We start from the raw sequence: 21798 nt of genomic DNA, 5'->3' as shown, positions 1-21798 counted from the left end.
TTTAAATATACAGAAAAAATAATCAATTGACTGCACATCTACTGTCCAACAATTACTTTATTTATTGTTCTTAAATACATATGACTGTACTTTGACTAAGATTTCATGCAACAATGTTAATCTTCAGTTAATTAACAGTTCAGAAGGACGCGATATTGTGAAAATATCCAGAAATGTATTGCGAATCTTTAATTCAGAAACAAACAAGAAATATCTACTCTTACTTCATACTATGAATTAGAGGTTGGATGATGTAATTTCTCCAAATGATACCAGACGCCATGATATTGAACAGATATATCATGTTAGGGAGGGGTATTTGCGAAAAATACCAGTCGAGAGAATGTTAAATTTCGCGAGCCGTAAGCCGAGGGAAATTCATTCTCAAGACTGGTATTTTTCGCAAATACCCCTCAAGAACATGCTATATCTGTTTAATTACGCCGAATGTTAACGTTCAAAAACGCATTGATGATCGTGACGTTACAAGCGTCCAGTCGGAAAGGGTATTTTTTTGGCAAATACCATGGCAGAGAGGGTAAAAAAGGCATATCCTTTTTGCATATACCCCGGCGGCGTTAAAAAATGAACGATATTCATTTGATAACAGTAAATTGGTGAAAAATACACTGGCTATCAACCAATCAAAACCCAGGATTCTTACATAAGGTGTAATTAACAACGATATACTTTAAATATTTTTCTTACTTTGTTTATGTTTGTGTGACGATCAACAAGTAGGCGACAAAAAGGGGAGCAATTTTCCCTATTGTTACTACTCGTGTAGTTTAATCTTATTTGAATGTGACAGTTTATCTTAGTTATTTTTTATTTCCAAGCAATCCAATTAAGAGAAGTTGCATACGGAAAGTTATCGTCACAAAGTTCGGTCAATGGTGCAGATAATCCACCAAATGCTGTCGATGGAGATTTGAATACATATATGCGCACTGTACAAGAACAATCGCCTTATTGGATTGTTGACTTGGGCAAGATATATAAAATAAAACGGATTGAAATCTGCAACAGAAAGCAGGGCAACGTTTTAACAGGTAAGTAAAAATAATGCCATATTGACACTCTTTCTACTTGGTGACATTCATCTTGAAAATACATTAAATATTTTCCACTGGACGTTGAACAAGTAAAAATAAATCAGTGGTTGATGACGTATCACATATCTTTCTATAAACCAGTTGATTCACAATGTTCAGTTATTATTTGGTTTCAGTGCATGTATTTTTTTCTTTACTTTAAATTGTTTATTAATAATTCTAATTTTGCGGTGGAATTTCAGTCATGTAGTTGATAGTCAATTGTATGCGTGTTTTTATGTGCACACTTAATAATAAGCAGAAGATTGCAATCCAATCATGTTAAGCATGTTAAGAAAGGAAATCAGAAATCGGTATGCAGATCTGAATAAAAATCAAGGCTAGGCACGGTGTTTTGCTAATTATTGAATGTCTTATACAACCAAAGAAAACATAACATAATTTCTGTATGATAAAGAATAAACAAACTGTAAAGTGGTATATTTTCAAAGGGTTAACAATTTCTCTCCTACTTGGCTGAAGCGGTTGAAAATGAAGACAACCCTTAAAAATTTCATGCGTCCGAGGCATTTTTCTTGATGTTCCTTCATAAGGAACGTTCAAAACCAAATATCTGAAAGCCACAGATGTATAGGAACCGAAACAGTTGTAGAGCTTTGAAATTATTTTCAAGTTTTTTTGTGTCATTGAGTCTAATTTTCCATTGATATCTAATCTATATATGAAGGCATATTTTTCGTAAATTCATCGAACGAAACATTATTGAGAAAAACAAGTAAAATTCCAAACTTTGCCGCCGAAATTTGCTTTTATTTGTTTCAGGACAACGTCTCCATGACTTAGACATCACTGTTGGCAGATCACATAATATAATGCATCTGTGTGCTCATTACGTAGGACCGGCTCAACTCGGAGATCATCTTGTGTTTGAATGCCAACATGACGAAAAAGCACGTTTCGTGAAGTTGATGATACAAGGAATAGAGATCTTACATTTGGCAGAAGTCAAAGTGTATGCGCTGGAGGATGCTAGATTAGGTTAAATGAATTAAACTTTTACGTTGATATAAAGTTTAATAAACAATGTATTGTTAGTTTACTCTTTACAATTAGAATAAACAATATTACAGATACATTACTTTACCATTCATGTTTTCATTCAGAGCCATCACTTCTGTGATATCACTGTAACGTGCTTGTCATTAGTGGCATATTATTGATTAAAAATTCAAATCGGTATCAGATTTGTTCTAGAAGTACTCCAAAAAATAGTATGAGAACAATGGTCAGTTCGAAATCATAGTATAATATCGGCGGAATATAAGCACGTAAAAAAACAGCTCAATATGTTGATATAAAACAGTCTAGGGTTCATTTTATTATCACAATAACATGTTCACGTCTTTGAAATAGTTGATTTATTGTTGTTATTTGAACATATAGCATTCATTCGCGAAACGAATACATAAAACTCGTTCTTCCATTCTCTTAAGCTTTCTTCACTGATCATGTTACGCAACAGCACAATAAATCTGTAGGCAGGTTCGAGGTATATTATGATGGCAGTTTTCTCATTTTTTAGATTCGTACAGAGGCCTCACAGTGGGAAATCTAGTGAATGAAACAAAAGAAAATTCACTCTTCTTATGATAGAGTCGAGAAAGTCAATAATAAAACAATGCCGGTGACGATACTGATCAAAAGTTATTTCTAAATAGTAATTTTACATTTTAAAGAAATTATTTGTTTAACTGTGTTATTAGAAATATACATGCAAATACACGATGTTTTATGTTCAGTATTTATCGAGATAATTGCATAAGAAGCTTGTGAAACTGAAATTTAAAAATTGCCAATCTTTGCTGCATATTGATAAAAAAAAAATTGGAAAAAAATCATGTACATTCAAAATCGAAAGATCTTTCGGGTCACCAATTTTTTTGGAGTGATCCACAAAGTCCTTAGCATGTTACAATTTCCCAAAGTATACTTATTTTGTCACACCTAAATTATCGAGCACACCGGTCTGCTCTTGTCACATGTACATTCAATTGAGAAATATTGTCTTTTCGTGAATATACAAATTTGTGCAGGTTATGAAATTAAAGATAACTATTCTTATAAGGTAGGTATCTTTTTACTATTTTTGTATACAATTTTAAGAAAGGGTCGTCTCGATTTGTGTACATGTATTTGCGGTCTTCTCGATCTATTCACATTTAATATTTACATCGAGATAAGGTCCGTTTGAATTTGCTTAGTAACTTCATTTCAAAAGTGCCAATCTTTGCTGAATATCAATCAATTCTTTCGGAATTTTTTCCCTAACTTTCTCTGATCTAGCTTTATATATATACGGGTAGCTAGCATGTTCCAGAGAGGTATACAGCCTGTAGAAAAATAAATTGAAGTTGGTACTCCAGGAATTTATTCGCATAGCAAAATTTTAAACCAATTTTACATCAAGCTTCTAAAGCCTGCTGTATTCGTCGTTTGCCACATGAGGGGGGAAATGATACCATTAAATGGAAGTTTTGTTTTTGTTTCAACTTATTTCTATTTTTACTATTTACCAGGACGTTTTCCGGTAGATCCATAATTGATAGCGTCCTTGATAAAATGGGACAAACATTGAGAAGATCTAGTTTTCAGTGTTTACAGGGGAGGTAATATTTTGTCACTAGATTTCCCACTGTTCAGTGATGAAGTGAACTTTTTTTTTGTCTTCTTTTAGATTCAGGAATTATCATTTAAAAGTGTCACATGATTAAAATTATAATAATAAACTGTTTCTTTATATAAAGAAATCTATTTCTTGAAATGATTTACAAATGATTTTAGTATATTAGAATATATACCGTTTGTATAGTACAAGTTTATTTCTTGTTGAGAGAAAGAATCTGTTTTACGCTTTGAATTACAAATTCATAATATCTGGTACGTGACATAAACACATTTTAATAGATAATCGGATACAATTATTGAATAGAAATGAAACTTTTAACGTAGGAGTATCCCCTGTTTAATGTCCTATTCTATCTGTCTTTCCATTTTGTTTTCCAAAAAAGTATAACAAAACTACCGATCTCCAAGGCAAATCCAAAAAAGGGAAAGACCCCAAAAAAAATTACAAAATCAAACGCTATCAATCAACGGAAAAGTGAAAAACAATTGCCATATTCCTGACTTGGTACAGACATTTTCCAAAGAAAATTGTGGGTTAAAGCGAGACCATCGGATACATTTTGCAAACTTAATTATCCAAGATTCGGCGTTGTGAAGGTTTTTTTTTCAATAATTAAGTAGGATAAGTGGAAAAGAATTTTGTAAAAACAACGGACGATGACAGACGACGGTCGTCAAATGATAAGAAAATCTCGCATAGCCCTTTGGTCTAAGTGACTTAAAAATGTCTAAGGGCAATGTCATGATTGATATAATAATGACTGATGTAGATTATTACGGTAGAATAAATAATGGTACATGACCACGTTTACACCAATGATATACTTTTGTATGTCCATTTGTAAAAGAGAGGCGAAAGATACCAAAGAGTCATTTAACATGTTCAAACTCATAGTCGAAAATAAACTGACAACGCCATGCGTTAAAAAAAGGTCAAAAGACAAACAACAGTATACAAAACACAACATAGAAAACTAAAGACTGAGCAACACGACCCGGACGTGATTTCAGATACTCCTGCACTACATGTAATCGATGAATATAGGTTTTTTTTAAATATACAGAAAAAATAATCAATTGACTGCACATCTACTGTCCAACAATTACTTTTCTTGCCTTGCTTCTTTTTTTTTTTTTTTTTTTTTTTTTTTGCTGACTAGAGCTTCTCTCTAATATATCCATTATAGCATGTATATTTTCGGCAAAAAAATGAAAAAAAAAGATAAAAGATTTATTTCAAGAGCAGACACTCTTATCAGGATTCGACTGAAGATTTCAGTCTTATTGACTTATTTGTAGATCTTGTCCTGGTGACCATTTTGGCGTTAAACTGCAGCTCTTTATTTACTATAATTTCCACAAAACCCTTTGGTCCAAGTGACCTAAATGTCTAAAGGTTTTATCATGATTGAGATGATAATTACTAATGTAAATTATAATTACTACAGAATGAGTAATGGTACATTTCCTATGACATTTCCGTTGCATTTTTCGCCGTCTGACAAAGGGCTATACCATCTCACTAAGATACAAACAGACCTGAAAAATGATAATAAAGAAAATAATACCATATTATCTTGTAATTGATTTGCTGTAGCTAGAATAGGTCAATGTCGATTTGGCTCGATCAATCTTTTTCGTTAAAAACCCCCTATTTCTGTGTCATACGACAGAAATATTACTTAAAGTCTTCAACATTTACAAATATATACAAACTAGTATGGTAAATATGCGCATTGTTCCAGTTTTTGTTCTGATTTTTAATTTATCAATTGTAAACGGATATAATTTAAAGATGTTGCAAAGAATAGAATCAACGCTAAACCACAATATAGCAACATTAGATCAGCATTCGAAAGTGCTGCAAAATACTAAGAAAACTTCAAGTTGGATGAAAACAGGAGGAGGTGTAACAAAATTGAAAGATCATTTTTCAAATATCAGAAAACAGATTGTTTGGGGTAATAGACACATTAAACATTGCAACAAAAGCTTGTTCTTTTAAAACTGTTGTACCAAGTGGATTTACATATATTAACGACATATTGGATCGTGAGGGAAAGTTATCACAGGTTTTAATTTTTGAAATGTTATAAGCAATAAGTCAAATTCGATTGCAGAGTTTAAGATATTAATATCCTCCATTCCTAAAGAATAACAGCAAGCTCTAATTAACGAAAACTATATAAAGAGTAAAATCAATATTTATAAGGATAAATTGAGATGGGGAAATAAACAAATCCAAACGAAAGATATCTATAATAAAATGTTATATAATAGTTTAGTAGATCGAAGATATAGACAGCCCCTTGGTATCAATATTTGGACAAGATATGTAAAGTTAGATTACAGTCGACATATGTCATTCGTAAACGATTCTATATTTGAATTTTTTAGAGAGAACAGGATGAACATTTTAAGATGGAAACTGCTACAGTATATTATTCCTACAAAGCAGTTGCTTCAAAATGGAAATTTCTAACGATAGTAAATGGAAATTTTGTAAAACAGAAGATGAAGATTATTTACATTTCTTTATTACATGTTCATTTTTTAAAAGATTTGTTAGCGAAAATAGAGCATCTTCTTACAAAAGTCAATTTTAAAAACAGGAAATCGCTATACAAATAAAGTATTTGAATACAAAATATCATATCAGGGATGGTTTTAACTATTTTTTGACAGTTTTAGGTTTTTGCATTTAAAAGTCATATGAAAATAAGAACCTATGGTATAATTGCCAATGAAACAACTCTCCACATGAGACCAAATGACTTAAAAGTATCAACTGTATGTCAACGTACGGCCTTCAACAATGAGCAAAACCCATACCGCATAGTCAGCTATAAAAGGCCCCGAAATGAAAAACGTAAAACAATTCAAACGGGAAAACTAACGTCTTGACTTATTTATAAAACAATGAACGAAAAACATATATAGTATACAGCAACAAACGACAACCACTGAATTACAGGCTCCTGACTTGGGACAGACACATACCGAATGAGGAGGGGTTAAACTAGTTTGTTGGTGCCCTCCCCTAACCTGATACAGTGGTACAGGGGTATAACAGTCCAACATAAGAACAAGATATAAAAATCAGTTGAAAAGGGCTAAACTCATCAGATTGATACAAAGAAGAAAAACACAAACCGGCTGTGGCAGGGTATTTATACATTCCCATAACAAAAAAAGACACTAAGAACAGATCTGATAGTTACTGACACATAGTTCACAGCCAATAGCAACTTTTAAAAATTCTAAAATGTCAATCCGTACACATTCAATGGATTTAGTATAAAGATATCATTAACAGTCAGAGAAAAACATGACCTTGTACAAGGCCAAGATACAGGATCGACAGATTGAAGAGCCATGCATGTGCATATACATATGAAAATAATATTTATTTTGTTTTTATTTTAGAACGTTCCTGAGACAAATGCGACGGATATCGTATAATGACCATTATGTTAACGAATATAGAAGTATTCGGTAAGCAGAAAGCTGAAGAGCGACGAATGTGAAAACAGTTTAGCATGTTCACATGAAGTCTACAACCAAATTTATGTAGCTATGATTTGTAATTCCTCAGAAAATCTGAACAGACAAATACTATGTTTTAGAGCAAAAATTAAAATTCTTAGATATGTAAAGAATGATAACATTTTCTGAGGAATTACAAAGCATAGCTATACACATTTGTTTGTAGGCTTCATGTGAATATGCTAAACTGTTTTCACATTCGTCGCTCATCACATTCCGAATACTAATATATTCTTGAACATAATGGTCATGTATAAAACATCCGTCGAACAAGAAATCAGAACGTTCAGAAAATCACTGTTGTTATGGTTGAAAACAGTTTTCAAATTCTCTGGGTTTTTCGATTTTGTCATAACGCTTTGGTACTTTAACTGGTCTTTAGGGCATCTTGTCCTTTTCATATCTTTATTTTATATGCAGACTTTGTTTACGGTATGTTTATACAGCAGAATGTGCAATATTTCAGATGCAAGTTTCGCAAACACTTCGAATTAGTTTTTTCTCGGTAGTTCTCTTAATCTTTGTTATCGATATACAGCAATTGAAACCAACTATCAAAAAAGCCATAATATTGACATTTTGCATGCAACCCCTTCCAAATAATAGAACCTCCTTGATCCTATTAAGGATGGGATCCTTTCTCATTAGAATTTGAAAAGGGCGTGTTTTTTGTGTACATTTAGGTAGAGTAGTGTCGCTGGTGTTTGACAATGTGCTGACTTTGTTACACCCATTTTCTAAAGAAAATGGTATGTGGTTCTATAGGTAGCTACTCCTCCTTTTGTATGACCTTTGTTTTTAGTTCCGTCATTTTGACATAATTGTGTGAACAACCCAATCAGACATTATTGTATATGTGACAGTGATAGGAACCATGATCCAAAACTATGTAAACGTACATCACAGACATAAAACACAACTTAAATAAAATTTATAAACAAAACTATAAATAAAATTGACAAAGACGCCAACAAAAATGTAATAGCAGTTGAGAGTTAATTTGACAAAACTATGTAAATGTTCCGGACCAAATGAGTATTTGGACCATACACGTATTGTCATGACCATATGCGTATTCTCATATGGTCCGACCAAGGAACAAGAACACATTAAATAACTAATGACAATTTGAAATATTTAAGAAAATTTTATTTAATAAAATCATCAAAATAGATTTACAAAAAGAACAAAAAAGGGGGTCAATGACCAAAGTTATTGTGAGTTATTTAATTGACTTCTTGTTCGTCTGTTCAATTAGATATTTATTGACGTCATTTTGATAAGTCGACATGTTGCGTTTTTTTATACAAACGTAAGGACAAATCAATAATGACCAGTTAAAAATTATTTTACTATAATTCTTGCTTAATCTAAATATCACTTTATTTCAGTAATCATGTAACAATGATAACAACATGTTTGCATAAGTAAAATTTTCGTTTTTGGAAACTCTTAGTTCTATGGGAAACCTTTTCAACGTTATTCGTGTAAATTACCCGCGTAAAATACGCGTATGGTCAGACCTTATGAATATATAAGCATATGGTTCGAATACTTATATGGTCCGAAACATAAATATACACAGACATACGACAAAACAAACTCAAAAATTCAAAACAAAAATACTAATAAATCTTACAGTAAAAGGGTAAACAAAATAAAAAAGAAAACTGTTTAAACATCTTGCCTCCGAATCGTACCTCTCGACCCACCGGCACCATGATTGCTCAAAGCCGAATCATTGCAAGAGTCATACGACCAAAAGTGTCATTATAGCAAAGACACAAATGAATGATAAACTGTAAAGTAAATGAAAGGATACACAACTTTTGCACCTTGAATCTATTAATAGTTTTCAAGTTGTATTATTTGTGAAGTAGACCATGAAAATTTATCGTTATCTTGGTACTTTCCTACGTGTTTTGTTTTAAAGTAAAGACATTCTTATACAGAACCTAGGCTCATCCATTTTTTGTTCAGACACTGATAACATTTTACAAAGTCTTGGATGCAGCTGCAAGTTCTTGAATATCGTATGAATTGAGAATTGTATACTGCATACGCGGGTGAAGTTGTCATATTGCTGCCAAGCCTTAAGGTGTGGAAAATTGATAATTTCAAAATTGAAATCGTCTTCTTTGTCATAGAGTATGGTACTGAGATAACCCAAGAGAGGTATATGTCTAGACATGAAACAGGTGGACTCATTCCGGTGGCACGTCAGTGTATATTTTCATTTAAGAACAGTTCTGTTATAGTTTATAACTCATAAAAAATATGGTTTTACAAAACCAATTTATGACAATTACCGGGCATACAAAGAAATGGACATATTCTCGGAAAATGCAGAAATATAATTTCAAACAGTATGGAATTATTTTACCAATTTATTTGTGGATTAGAAAAAAAAACATGTGTTTGTTATACACAAATACGATGTATAACTTACGGCTAATGAAAATGAAAAATAATCCTTAACCAACATAGGACAATTGACTGTGTACTTATCATCTTTTTTAAGAAATTTTGAATATTCATGCCAATCTAAATATACAATTTATTTAATCTTTGCAATGTTTGGGGCATTTATAGATTGAACGAACTCAAGTTGGATATACAAAGATGTCCTTTTAAGAAATTTCCCTCTTTTAAAGCCATTTCATTATTATATTATTGTTGATATTGGTGTGTTTTTGCACACTTTTTATTATACATATGTAGTGTTTGCTATATATGCTTTAGTATATCAGTATAGAAAGAGGGATAACTCTGTTATATGTTGGAACAATTTATGTAAACTGCTTATCTCCCTTTGTTCAGTGTTATATACAATATGCGGAGTTTCCGGTTATGTAATAAATGGTGTGTGTTTGTGTGCCAGTATCAGGTTTAATCCGAGTGTTCGTTGTGACAGACACTATATTTAAATTGGCGACGAGGATAAACAAAGATTGTTTTACAATATAGGAACTGTATTACTGCAAGATGTTAACGGAACACAGAATTTTGACATTTCTGAGTCGACAGGAATGTCTCCACGTTGACAACGATGGCTTCGGGCGTTTCAACTATTTGCCGCAGGAAAAGGAGTGACAGATGCAGATCAAAAATATGCGTTATTATTGCACACAGCTGCAATAAATGTACAGGACATTTTCTTCACATTGCCGGAAGGTGCAGGAGAAGGTGCATATGAAAAGGCGGTGAGTGCTTTAGACGCTTATTTTACATCACTTTCAAATGTCCCTTATGAACGATCAATTTTTCGATCTATGATTCAGTCTTCTTCAGAGACAATTGAACAATATATAACGCGTCTTCGACAGAGAGCTGATACATGTGATTTCGGCAATCAAAATGCAATTGATGAAAGAATACGAGATCAAATTATTGATAAGTGTTTAAGTCACCATCTCAGATGTAAATTGCTTGAGAAAGGTAGGACATTAACTTTAGCAAATGTGAGAAGTATTGCAAAAGCTATGGAAGATTCAGAACGACAAGCAAAATCAGTTGAAGGTCAAGGTCAAGTCAACATGATACAGTCAAAAGGTAAACAGTATGAAACGAACAGTTTAAATTCTGGTAACAAAAGTTTTAATTCTGGTAACAAGTCTACATGTACAGCAATGTGCTACAGTTGTGGACGCGAAGGTCACATTAGGACTGTCCCGAGCTGTCCGGCTCGTGGGAAGAAATGCAGGAAATGTAAAATCGTTGGTCATTTCGAAAAAGTTTGTAAAACTAAGGATGAGTCAAAGCACGGAAAGATTCGTCAAGTTGTTGATCAACCACAGAATAACACGGATGACGAGGAATATGTATTCAGCATGATCGGTGTAAATCAGATAAATTCTGTGTGTGAAAATATTTTTGTCAATATAGGGAATGTGGATTTGAAAATGATAATTGATTCTGGAGCATCATGTAACATAATGAGAATAAATTTATGGAATTATTTAAAAGATAATCGTGTGAAATGTGTTTCGTCCAAGTCTACGAAGAGTTTATTCGCATATGGTAGTGAGGAACCATTGAAAGTCGCAGGAATATTTACAGCTACTGTACAATGTAACAATAGAATTAAATGATATTGAATTTGTTGTTATTGAAGGCAAAGGCCAGGCTTTGTTGAGTCGTAATACAGCAAAACAGTTAGGTGTGCTGCAGCTAGTTCACAATGTTAGTGAACCTGGAACAATTAAGGACAAGTATCCAGAAATCATTTCAGTTACAGATACCTATCGACCCAGATGTTGAACCCGTTATTCAGCCTATGAGGAGTGTACCGTTTAATCTGCAAGATAAACTTGCCAAGAAGTTAGATGAACTTTTAGATTAAGATATAATTGAACATGTCGATGAACCTAGTCAATGGGTTTCTCCAGTAGTAGTCGTGCCAAAACGTTCAGGTGATGACATCAGACTATGTGTTGACATGCGCCAGGCCAACACAGCTGTGAAACCAGTACGACATCCGATTCCTACAATAGATGAACTATTGCAAGAAATGAACTCTAGTAAAGTGTTTAGTAAGCTTGATGTAACTTGGGCCTATCACCAAATTGAGTTAAAACCAGAGTCTAGGGAACTAACTACTTTTGTAACTCATAAAGGGTTGTTTATGTATAAGCGCGTTATGTTTGGTATTAGTTGTGCCCCTGAATTATATCAAAATATCATGCAACAAGTCCTTCAGGGCTGTGAGGGTGTTCATAACATTATGGATGATATTATTGTACATGCTAGTAACCAGGTTGAACATGATAAATGTCTTGAAAATGTTGTTAGGGTACTGCAAAACAAAGGTATAACTTTAAACAATAATAAATGTGAATTTAATATGTCCAAAGTAGTATTCATGGGTCATGTTTTGTCTGGTCGGGGTATTGGGCCAGCAGATGTAAAGTCAAATCTGTTGTTGAAGCACGTGAGCCAAGAACTTCAGCAGAAGTTCGTAGTTTCTTAGGTCTTGTTAATCATAGTGCTAGATTTATTTCTGACTTGGCTACTATTTCAGCTCCGCTGCGTGCACTTACTCGTAAAGATACCACGTTCACATGGGGTAAAGATGAACAAAGGTCGTTCGATGAGCTAAAACGTCGTCTTGCCAATGCGAAAACTTTAGGTTATTATGACAAATCGGCACCGACTAAAGTAATCGCAGATGTTAGTCCAATAGGACTTGGAGCCGTGCTCATACAAGAATAAAACGGTGAGTTGTGCATAATTTCTTACGCGAGTAGGAGTTTAAGCGATACGGAACGCAGATATTCGCAGACCGAAAAGGAGGCTCTAGCCTTGGTATGGGCGTATGAAAGTTTTCATGATTATATTTATGGAAGCCAGTTCGAGCTTTTAACGGACCATAAACCGCTTGAGTGTATTTACTCTACAAAGTCGAATGTATGTGCACGAATTGAGCGCTGGTTTCTCCGTATGCAACCATATAAATATACAGTACGGTATATTCCAGGACAAAAAAATATAGCCGACTCGCTATCACGTTTGATCAAAGAAGGAAAAACAAGTGACAATCGGGAAAATGTAACTGAGGAATACGTTAAATTTGTAGCTCAAGAATCAACACCGGTTGTGATGACAACACGCGAAATCGAAAGAGCTTCCGAAAATGACCCTGAATTGAAGGCTGTCCGAGAATGTCTTGTTCACAGTCAGTGGCACCGTATCGAGTTCAAAGAATATCTACCGATTCGAAGTGAACTATGCTCTATTGGTCAATTAGTACTTCGGGGTACTCGTATCGTGGTACCCATTAGTTTACGGGAACAGGTACTTCAGCTGGCTCACGAAGGTCGCCCTGGCATTGTTTTCATGAAAACGCGTTTACGAAGTAAGGTCCGGTGGCCATGGATAGACAAACGTATTGAGAAGTTTTGTCGAAGCTGTTACGGTTGTCAATTGGTAAGTCAGCCTATTAAGCCCGAACGTTTAAAGCGTACAGAGTTGCCCTCTGCGCCATGGCAACACTTAGATGCTGATCTGTTAGGACCGTTACCGAGCAATCATTATATGTTTGTATTAGTTGATTATTATAGCCGCTATTTTGAAGTCGCTGTTACCAAGAATATTTCGTCCGAAAATATTACTTCGTTGATTACAACATTTTGCTTGACTCATGGATTGCCGTTATCAATTCACACCGACAATGGACCCCAGTTTGTTAGTCAAAATTTTAAGAACTTTATGTCCGAACATGGTATAGTCCATCATAGAACAACTCCGTTATGGCCACAGGCTAATGGCGAAGTAGAGCGCCAAAATCGTTCGATAATGAAGCGTGTCAAAATTGCGCAAGGCGAAGGTCGCTACTGGAAATTCGAATTGAATAAATTTCTAATCATGTACCGTAGTACTGCTCATTCTACAACAGGAGTAAGTCCGTCCGATATACTTTTTGGTCGAAAAATCAGAACAAAGTTACCTGAGTTGATTGATTATAATGTTAATGATTTTGAAGTACGTGACCGAGACGCCGAACAAAGGAAAAAGGAAAAAATATATGCCGATAAGCGTTTGGTGCGTGCGAGAGTGATATTCGTGTCGATGATCAAGTTCTAGTCAGGCAAGACCGTGGAAATAAAATGTCTACACCTTTTGTACCATCCCCTTTTAAAGTCAAAGTTTGACGATTTTGTATTGAAATAATGTGTACCATTATGAACAATTATAAGTTACATGATTTATGTTATGAAGGTATTAAAAAATAACAGAATGATGTTTTTGTTGTTGACATATTATTGACAATGTTGTTAATTTGAATTTTATGTTTAAACAAAATTGACATAGGGTAGTTCAATTTTATTTGAAGTTTTTATTTGTATTAAAAAAAAAAAATGTCAAGGTGTTTTCAAATCTAAAAAAGAAGGAAGAGATGTAGTGTTTGTTATATATGCTTTAGAATATCAGTATAGAAAGAGGGATAACTCTGTTATATGTAGGAACAATTTATGTAAACTGCTTATCTCCCTTTGTACTGTGTTATATAAAATATGCGGAGTTTCCGGTTATGTAATAAATGATGTACCTTCAATGGTGTTTGTTTGTGTGCCAGTATTAGGTTTAATCCGAGTGTTCTTTGTGACAGACACTATAACATAGATCATGAAATTATGATCAGATTTCTAATACATCATATTGTTGCACCTTACTAATACTATTGCCGACTGACAACATTTGTATTTGCCTTATCAAGTAATTGGAGGTCAACAACCGGCGAATTTGCTTGCGTAATTCAACTGTAGCACGTGGTTATAAGTTTTTAACTTTTAGCAGTTTGTCCTTTTTACGTAACGACTCGGTTTGAAAACTATCAGTGTTACAAAAATCTAACTACACTTAAAAAAGCTTTCGGTAGGGTATCAAGGTGCAATCTCTCTCGGCTTTCGTATGCGTAACAAGGGTTATCTCTCTTGATTTGAGAGTTGAGTTCTGAATTTTCCATTTTCAATTTATCAAATAAATATTTTGAAATATGAATGATCCAACTCGCCTTTCTTACTTGACTGATCGATATGTTGATTTCAATGTTCAATCTGTTGATTGAGTGTTGGTTGCTTAACGTCCGAAGGCAACTATTTAATGCATGCTCAATATGAGACAGCCAATTTAGAATATAAAAAAGTAAATTGTGTAGGTTGCCTTTTTTCCAACAGTATTTATTAAACAGAAATTAATCTAGCCAAATCATATTAACTTCCAATAGTTCAGCGGCTAAGTCCAAAATATTGCATGGCACAATATATCACTTAATGGTAAAAGCATGAAACTTTACCCAGCGTTAGTTATTATGCTTATAAATATTTTTGGATATAAAGCCATCTTATAAAATTCCGTCATGGCCGCCAAATTTAAAATGACCGCCAATAGTCAAGAGGCTTAGTCCTATATGTTGATATGATTGATCACTTTATGGTAAAAGCATGAAACTTTGCACTGCGTCAGTTTTGATGATTATAAACATTTTTGGATATGGAGTCATCTTAAAAAATTCCATAATGGCTGCCAAATTCAAAATGGCCACCAATAGTTAAGAGGCTTAGTTCTATATATTAGTATGATTGATCACTTTATGGTAAAATCATGAAACTTTGCACAGTGTTAGTTTTGATGCTATTAAACATTTTTTTATATGGAGCCATCTAAAAAATTTCAATCATGGCCGCCAAGTTCGAAATGACCGCCAATAGTCAAGAGGCTAAGTCCTATATGTTGGTATGATTTGTCACTCTATGGTAAAACTTGCACAGGGCTAGTTATGACGCTAACAAACATTTTTTGGATATGTACATTTCTAAAGAAGTTCCATAATGGCCGCCATGTCAAAATGGCCACCAAAAATTAAGTCATATATATATTTGTATTTTGTAGTTATAATGTAAATACATTTCCTGGTCCGCCTATCATGCTTCATCGTTGCCAGATGGGAATAAACGACTATCAGTTTCTTCCCTTCTACCTTTGTTTTATGAGCAAGCTAAATCTGTTGCAATGATAGAACATGTATTGAACTAAGTCATAGCGCTGTAACAAAGCGAAATCAAGGTCAAACTCTCGTTGTTGCTTTTAACCAACCCCTTTTTACATTTAGTAAAACTAATATAAAGGAACTGGCATCGGATGTATGGTGAGGAAAACTTTGTCATGATGCTCGGCGACCTACACATATAAATGGCTGCGTTCAAAGCCCTTGGTAGTTGGCGTGACGATAGTGGATGGACTATTGTTCAAGTAAATGCCCAGCTTACATCACTCGGTATAGCAAATTCATTCCTCATGTTAAAAAAAACATGTATAGAACATCTTGTTACAGCATGTACACTTTATCGTTTATTGTCAAACGCTTACCGACAGTACACAGATTCTTTGAATAATGATGAGGTAATCCTAGAATTCGAACAGTGGTGTTTGGAAAGGTCAAGGAATCTCCTAGTTTTAGATCCTGGTATGTAACATTGCAATTTGAATTTTCAGAATTGATATTTGTAAGGTCTATATGTAAGACTAGCGCCTTGTCGATAAAATCAAGAGGAACAAGTTACCAATTTTTTAAACATCACAACCTGCAACGAAAACTTCTACGATAGATCACAAGCTATTGTATTCGAAAGGTAATTGTTTTTTTTTTTTTATTTACAAGACTTGCTTGTCAATAGAGATGGAAACATCGCTTAGTTTGAATGGTACGATCCGTCTAGGAACAAAAGCTAGCCTTCTGTCAAAATGTCAAGATAATTTGTCGTCTCTAACATATGTTCAACCTGTAGTGTCTTCTATTATTCTTGATTGCTCTGCATATTCTGATTATTGGAAAAGACTGACAAAGAATTGCCTTTGTGTTTGACAAGTACGTTGACAATAGCTTAAACGCGTCTACTCGTAGAAGTAAAACGGTGTAAAGGTATTCGAAGGAGAGTTCAAAATAAATCGAATTTTCCAGGAAACTGGCAAGAATTCTTACGTCTAGACGCTAATAAAGTTGAGTTCGTTCATTTCCTCGCTGGTAAAATAATCAAAGCTGACATATATAGAAAATGAGATCGTATTAACTGACAAGGACAACGCCATTTGAAATACTGCAGAACACAGCTATTAATTATTGAGCTAATGTTCACATGAGATGGCAGATACCAGAATGTTGTTGCTTGCCTTAGATATTGATTCCGAATAGAAAAAGGTCACAACAGAATATTGATCAGAACAGTTGATGCAGATGGTGTTGTCTGTGTCTTGTAACAATAGACTGCAGATTGCACAGTTGTGGATAGATTTTGGCAATGGAAAGTAGTTCCGAAATATTTCATTGAACTCGAAAGTCTAACCTCTTGTCAATGTCTTCACCAGTTGTGACACAGTATCGGTTTTTTCTGGGAAGGGTAAGACATCAGATTGGGGCACATGGTCCGTATATGGGGATCTGTTAGATAAATTTGTACAAATTATTGAAAATCCAAATAAAGTGGAAGTATATTGAATGTAATAAAAGTTATAGAACGGTATGTTGTGCTTTTGTATGATCGGTCTAGTCAATCTAATACAGTGAATGAATTAAGAAAACATATATTCATACAGAAGACAAGAACTATTGGCAATTTTCCGCCGACACAAGATGCACTAATACATAGACAAAACATGTAGCTTCCCAAGGAAGTGTTATTTTAATTAGAGGGTGATTGTTTAGTCGCAAATCATGGTATGCTTCTACCCAATTTATTTGGTTGGCAACATCTTGTTTGTAAGTACCATTCTGTTCAGGGCTTGCACAAGCTGCAATGTCATGTCAAGGGCTCATCAACTGTGGATGTACGAAAGGATGTCAAGGGTCATGAAAATGCTTGAAAGTAGCATTGAAATGCAAAGCATGTATTATGTAGCTGCTCACCGGACTGTGAGAAAGTGATTGAGACTGCACTAAATTTTAGTTATCCTGCATGAAGATCTTCTTTCAGTAATCAATAATATGAATATTTTCTATAAAGTTGTTTTGCCAAATAGTTACTTTTGAGGCACTATTTTTATTTTTGCTCACATTTTGAAAAAAGAAAGACTTGTTTTTGTAGGGTTTCTTAAATATTCGTCATTGCTAGTAAATTGAAAGATCTTCTGAAGTTATGAAAACATTTATTATAACTGTGTAAATTTAGACCTTGTCAGAGACGCCATTTTAAATTGTATCGACCATTTTCATTTCATAGTTTGTGCCACCTATTACAAAAAAATAATATGCTGGTTTGCATTTGTATCCAAATAAATGCTCCCCATTTCCCATGTTATAACAGGAGACCTTAACATCGTTCGCGACCGAGAGTTAAAATCATTCCTCAGTAAAGGACCTAAATATCGTCCCATGTCAACTATTAATTGGAATGAGTGTCGTAATATCATCCACGACTCACTTCGTGCTTACTGTTTGAAATGGATAAAACGTAAAAAAGCTGACAAAAAATCTTTGGATTCTTTTTTTAATTCAGTAATGAAGATAGTTGATATACGTATACAACATTTTAAAGAACATTTTACTCTTAACAACAACCATAAAAATCCTATTTCTCATATCAAACATAAACTAAAAGAACTAGCCAAGGAATTTGTTTTTGTCCCGGCTGATACAGCTGCTAATACTATCATTATAGTTTGACGTAAATTTTACATTGAGGTTCTGCAAAAGGAAATCACGAATTCACCAACATTCTAACTGACTTCATTTTCAGAAAACGATATCTGTAACAAACATAAACTATAAGCTACTTCTTTACAAGCAGAACCAAATACAATGAAAGTCCCAACTATGTACTGGCTTCCGAAGCTACACAAATCACCTTACAAATATAGATTTATTTCGTCTTCAAGTCATTGTTCCACTACTAAATTGTCTATTCTACTTACTAGTACACTTGGTACAATCAAAAACATGATAATAAATTATTCAAATAAGGCCTTTGAAAATAGTGGAATTAACTACTTTTGGAGTGTCAAAAACTCGTTGGAAGTACTTGATAAATTGCATGCATATATTGGTGATTTTGAATCTGTTCAAAGTTTTGATTTTTCTACCCTATATACCACTTTGCCTCATATTCTCATTAAGAAAAAATTCCCACACCTAATTAAATGGGCATTTAAAAAGTCGGAATGCGAATACTAGTACATATGTTCAAACTCTTTTAGGTCATTTTTTAGTAGCAACAAACAAAAGAGCTATGTCAATTGGACATGCTTTGATACTATATCTGCCCTTGAATTTTTACTTGAAAACATTTTTGTTCGCTTTGGAGATTCCGTATATCGTCAAGTTATCAGAATTCCAATGGGGACTAACTGTGCACCACTTATTGCGGACCTGTTTTTGTATTGTTATGAGTTACAATTTATGACTAAAATCAGCAAAGACCCATCGAAACAACATCTGATATAAAAATTTAACAATAGTTTTAGATATTTGGATGATATATTGGCTCTCAATAATGACGACTTCAGTATGTATACTAAAGAAATTTATCCTGTTGAACTTACTTTAAATAAAGCTAATACTAACAATGACCACTGTCCTTTCCTCGATCTTGATATCTATATCATTAACGGGAAGCTTAATACAAAAAGTTATGATAGAAGAGATGATTTTTCATTTCCTATCGTTAATAATCCATTTTTAGATGGTGACGTTCCCTTGTCACCAGCTCATGGTGTTTATATATCTCAACTTGTACGATTCGCTCGTGTATGTAACAACGTATTAGATTTTAACGAGAGAAATTTATGTGCCACTGAAAAATTATTACACTAGGGTTTTCGATATCATAAACTAGTCAAAACATTTACTAAATTTTATCATCGGTATAAGGACATCATTCGTAAATATAACTCAACATGCAGACATCTTATACGTTCAGGTATTTCACATCCAATCTTTTATGGTAATATTCTTTACAAAGCACAAAAATGTCAGTGTTCACCTCAAAAGCTAACAAAACCTTTAAACAGACTTATTAAGAAGGGATATAGTTACGATACTGTTGTCAGGTCATTAAAGATTGCATATTTTGGCTTTAATATTGATTCACTTATAGGGTCTTTGCATCTGAATTAAACATATTTTTTCTAAAACCAGTTGTTGGCATGACACGGGTTATGTTCTTCTCGTATATCATGTATATTTTATGATGGTATAATACTAAACCCCTAACAGGAGGGATTGTACCTGATATTCATATGATGAAGACATAATCTTTCAATCAGTTTAATTGAGGTCTTGAGCTGGCATGTCAGTAACTGCTAGTAGTCTGTTGTTATTTGTGTATTATTGTCATTTTGTTTATTTTCTTTTGTTTCCTATTCTGACATCGGACTCGGACTTCTTTTAAACTGAGTTTTACTGTGCGTGCTGTTGTACGTTTGTTTTTTTCTACATTGGCTAGAGGTATAGGGGGAGGGTTGAGATCTCAAAAAACATGTTTAACCCCGCCGCATTTTTGCGCCTGTCCCAAGTCAGGAGCCTCTGGCCTTTGTTAGTCTTGTATCATTTTTAATTTTAGTTTCTTGTGTATAATTTGGAGTTTAGTATGACGTCCATTATCACTGAACTAGTATACATATTTGTTTAGGGGCCAGCTGAAGGACGCCTCCGGGTGCGGGAGTTTCTCGCTGCATTGAAGACCCATTGGTGGCCTTCGGCTATTGTCTATGGTCGGGTTGTCGTCTCTTTGACACATTCCCCATTTCCATTCTCAATTTTATAAAATTTTATACCCCATTATTACAAAAAAAAATTGACATTGTCACGGCGCCCTGGTATAATTAATACGTTATAGGCCAGTGCCTACATTACTTAATCAGTTTCACAAATTTGTTAACTCTCTATACCACATTGATAGTGTATATACATATATATTAATATAGTCAAACTCTGACATTTTTGACGGTGTTATTTTGAATTTTGACGCCATTTTGATTAACTATGTACTGATAAAGTTGCAAAAATAATATAAGCATATCTTAGATGTATTTCCTTAAACTAGTGGTATCTACTGAGCTCTTGTTATTCGTACACTTTATCAAGTGTATGATGTTGTATTCCCAGTACCTTATGTCGTCCATCTTTATTTTGGCGGCCATATTGAATCTTTTTTCGTTGCTCCATATCTAAATTTTGTTTATACTCTTAATCTTTCACTATGCCAAATTTAATGTTTTTACCATAAAGTGATCAATTATGCTTATAACCGCTGGACTACAAGAGTTTTTATCCTATTATGAATTTTTATTAATAATTCAGCTCAGATAATTTCAAGAATGTTTTTCGCTGATGAAATTTGCATTATATACTATTATCCATAACTTATAAAATATGCGTTTAATAATATTTCAATACAAAATGATTAAATAAATGTATGGATATTTTGTTATATTTAAGTATTCCGAAATTGAATGCATGTGTTTTCATCTTTTTGTTTATATTATGGTGTAGTATGTTGTTTTACTTTAGGTTAGGATTTTGTTCATACTATTGTGAAGTCTGTTGTTTTACTTAAGGATTTTTGTTCATACTACTGAGCAGTCTGTTACTTAAGGATTTTGTTAATACTATTGTGTAGTGTGTTATTTTTTTTAGGATTCTTTTTCATACTATTGTGTTGTCTGTTGTTTCATTTGAGAATTTTGTTTATACTATTGTGTAGTCTGTTGTTTTACTTTAGGATTTTGTTCATATTATGGTGTAGTCTGTTGTTTTACTTTAGGATTTTGTTCATACTATGGTGTTGTCTGTTGTTTCGTTTAAGAATTTTGTTTATACTATTGTGTAGTCTGTTGTTTTATTTTAGGATTTTGTTCATACTATGGTGTAGTCTGTTGTTTTACTTTAGTATTTTGTTCATACTATTGTGTAGTCTATTGTTTTACTTTAGTATTTTGTTCATACTATGGTGTAGTCTATTGATTTCCTTTAGGATTTTTATTGAATCCTTGGTATCTTTTTCTCTTTTTACTGTTACTT

The 21798-nt window shown here is 33.5% G+C and overlaps 1 long non-coding RNA gene across 1 annotated transcript in view; it reads left to right on the top strand.

Moving 5' to 3' along the window:
- Positions 1-21798, top strand: part of LOC127706146 (uncharacterized) — a 221644-nt gene that overhangs the window by 136870 nt on the left and 62976 nt on the right. The gene's annotated exons all lie outside the window — the stretch shown is intronic.

This window comes from Mytilus californianus, unplaced genomic scaffold (assembly GCF_021869535.1).
Source record: "Mytilus californianus isolate M0D057914Y unplaced genomic scaffold, xbMytCali1.0.p SCAF_6, whole genome shotgun sequence".
In the NCBI taxonomy this organism is placed as follows: domain Eukaryota; kingdom Metazoa; phylum Mollusca; class Bivalvia; order Mytilida; family Mytilidae; genus Mytilus; species Mytilus californianus.
The sequence above is the reverse complement of the archived record's forward strand: the minus strand, read 5'-3'. Positions and strand labels throughout refer to the sequence as shown.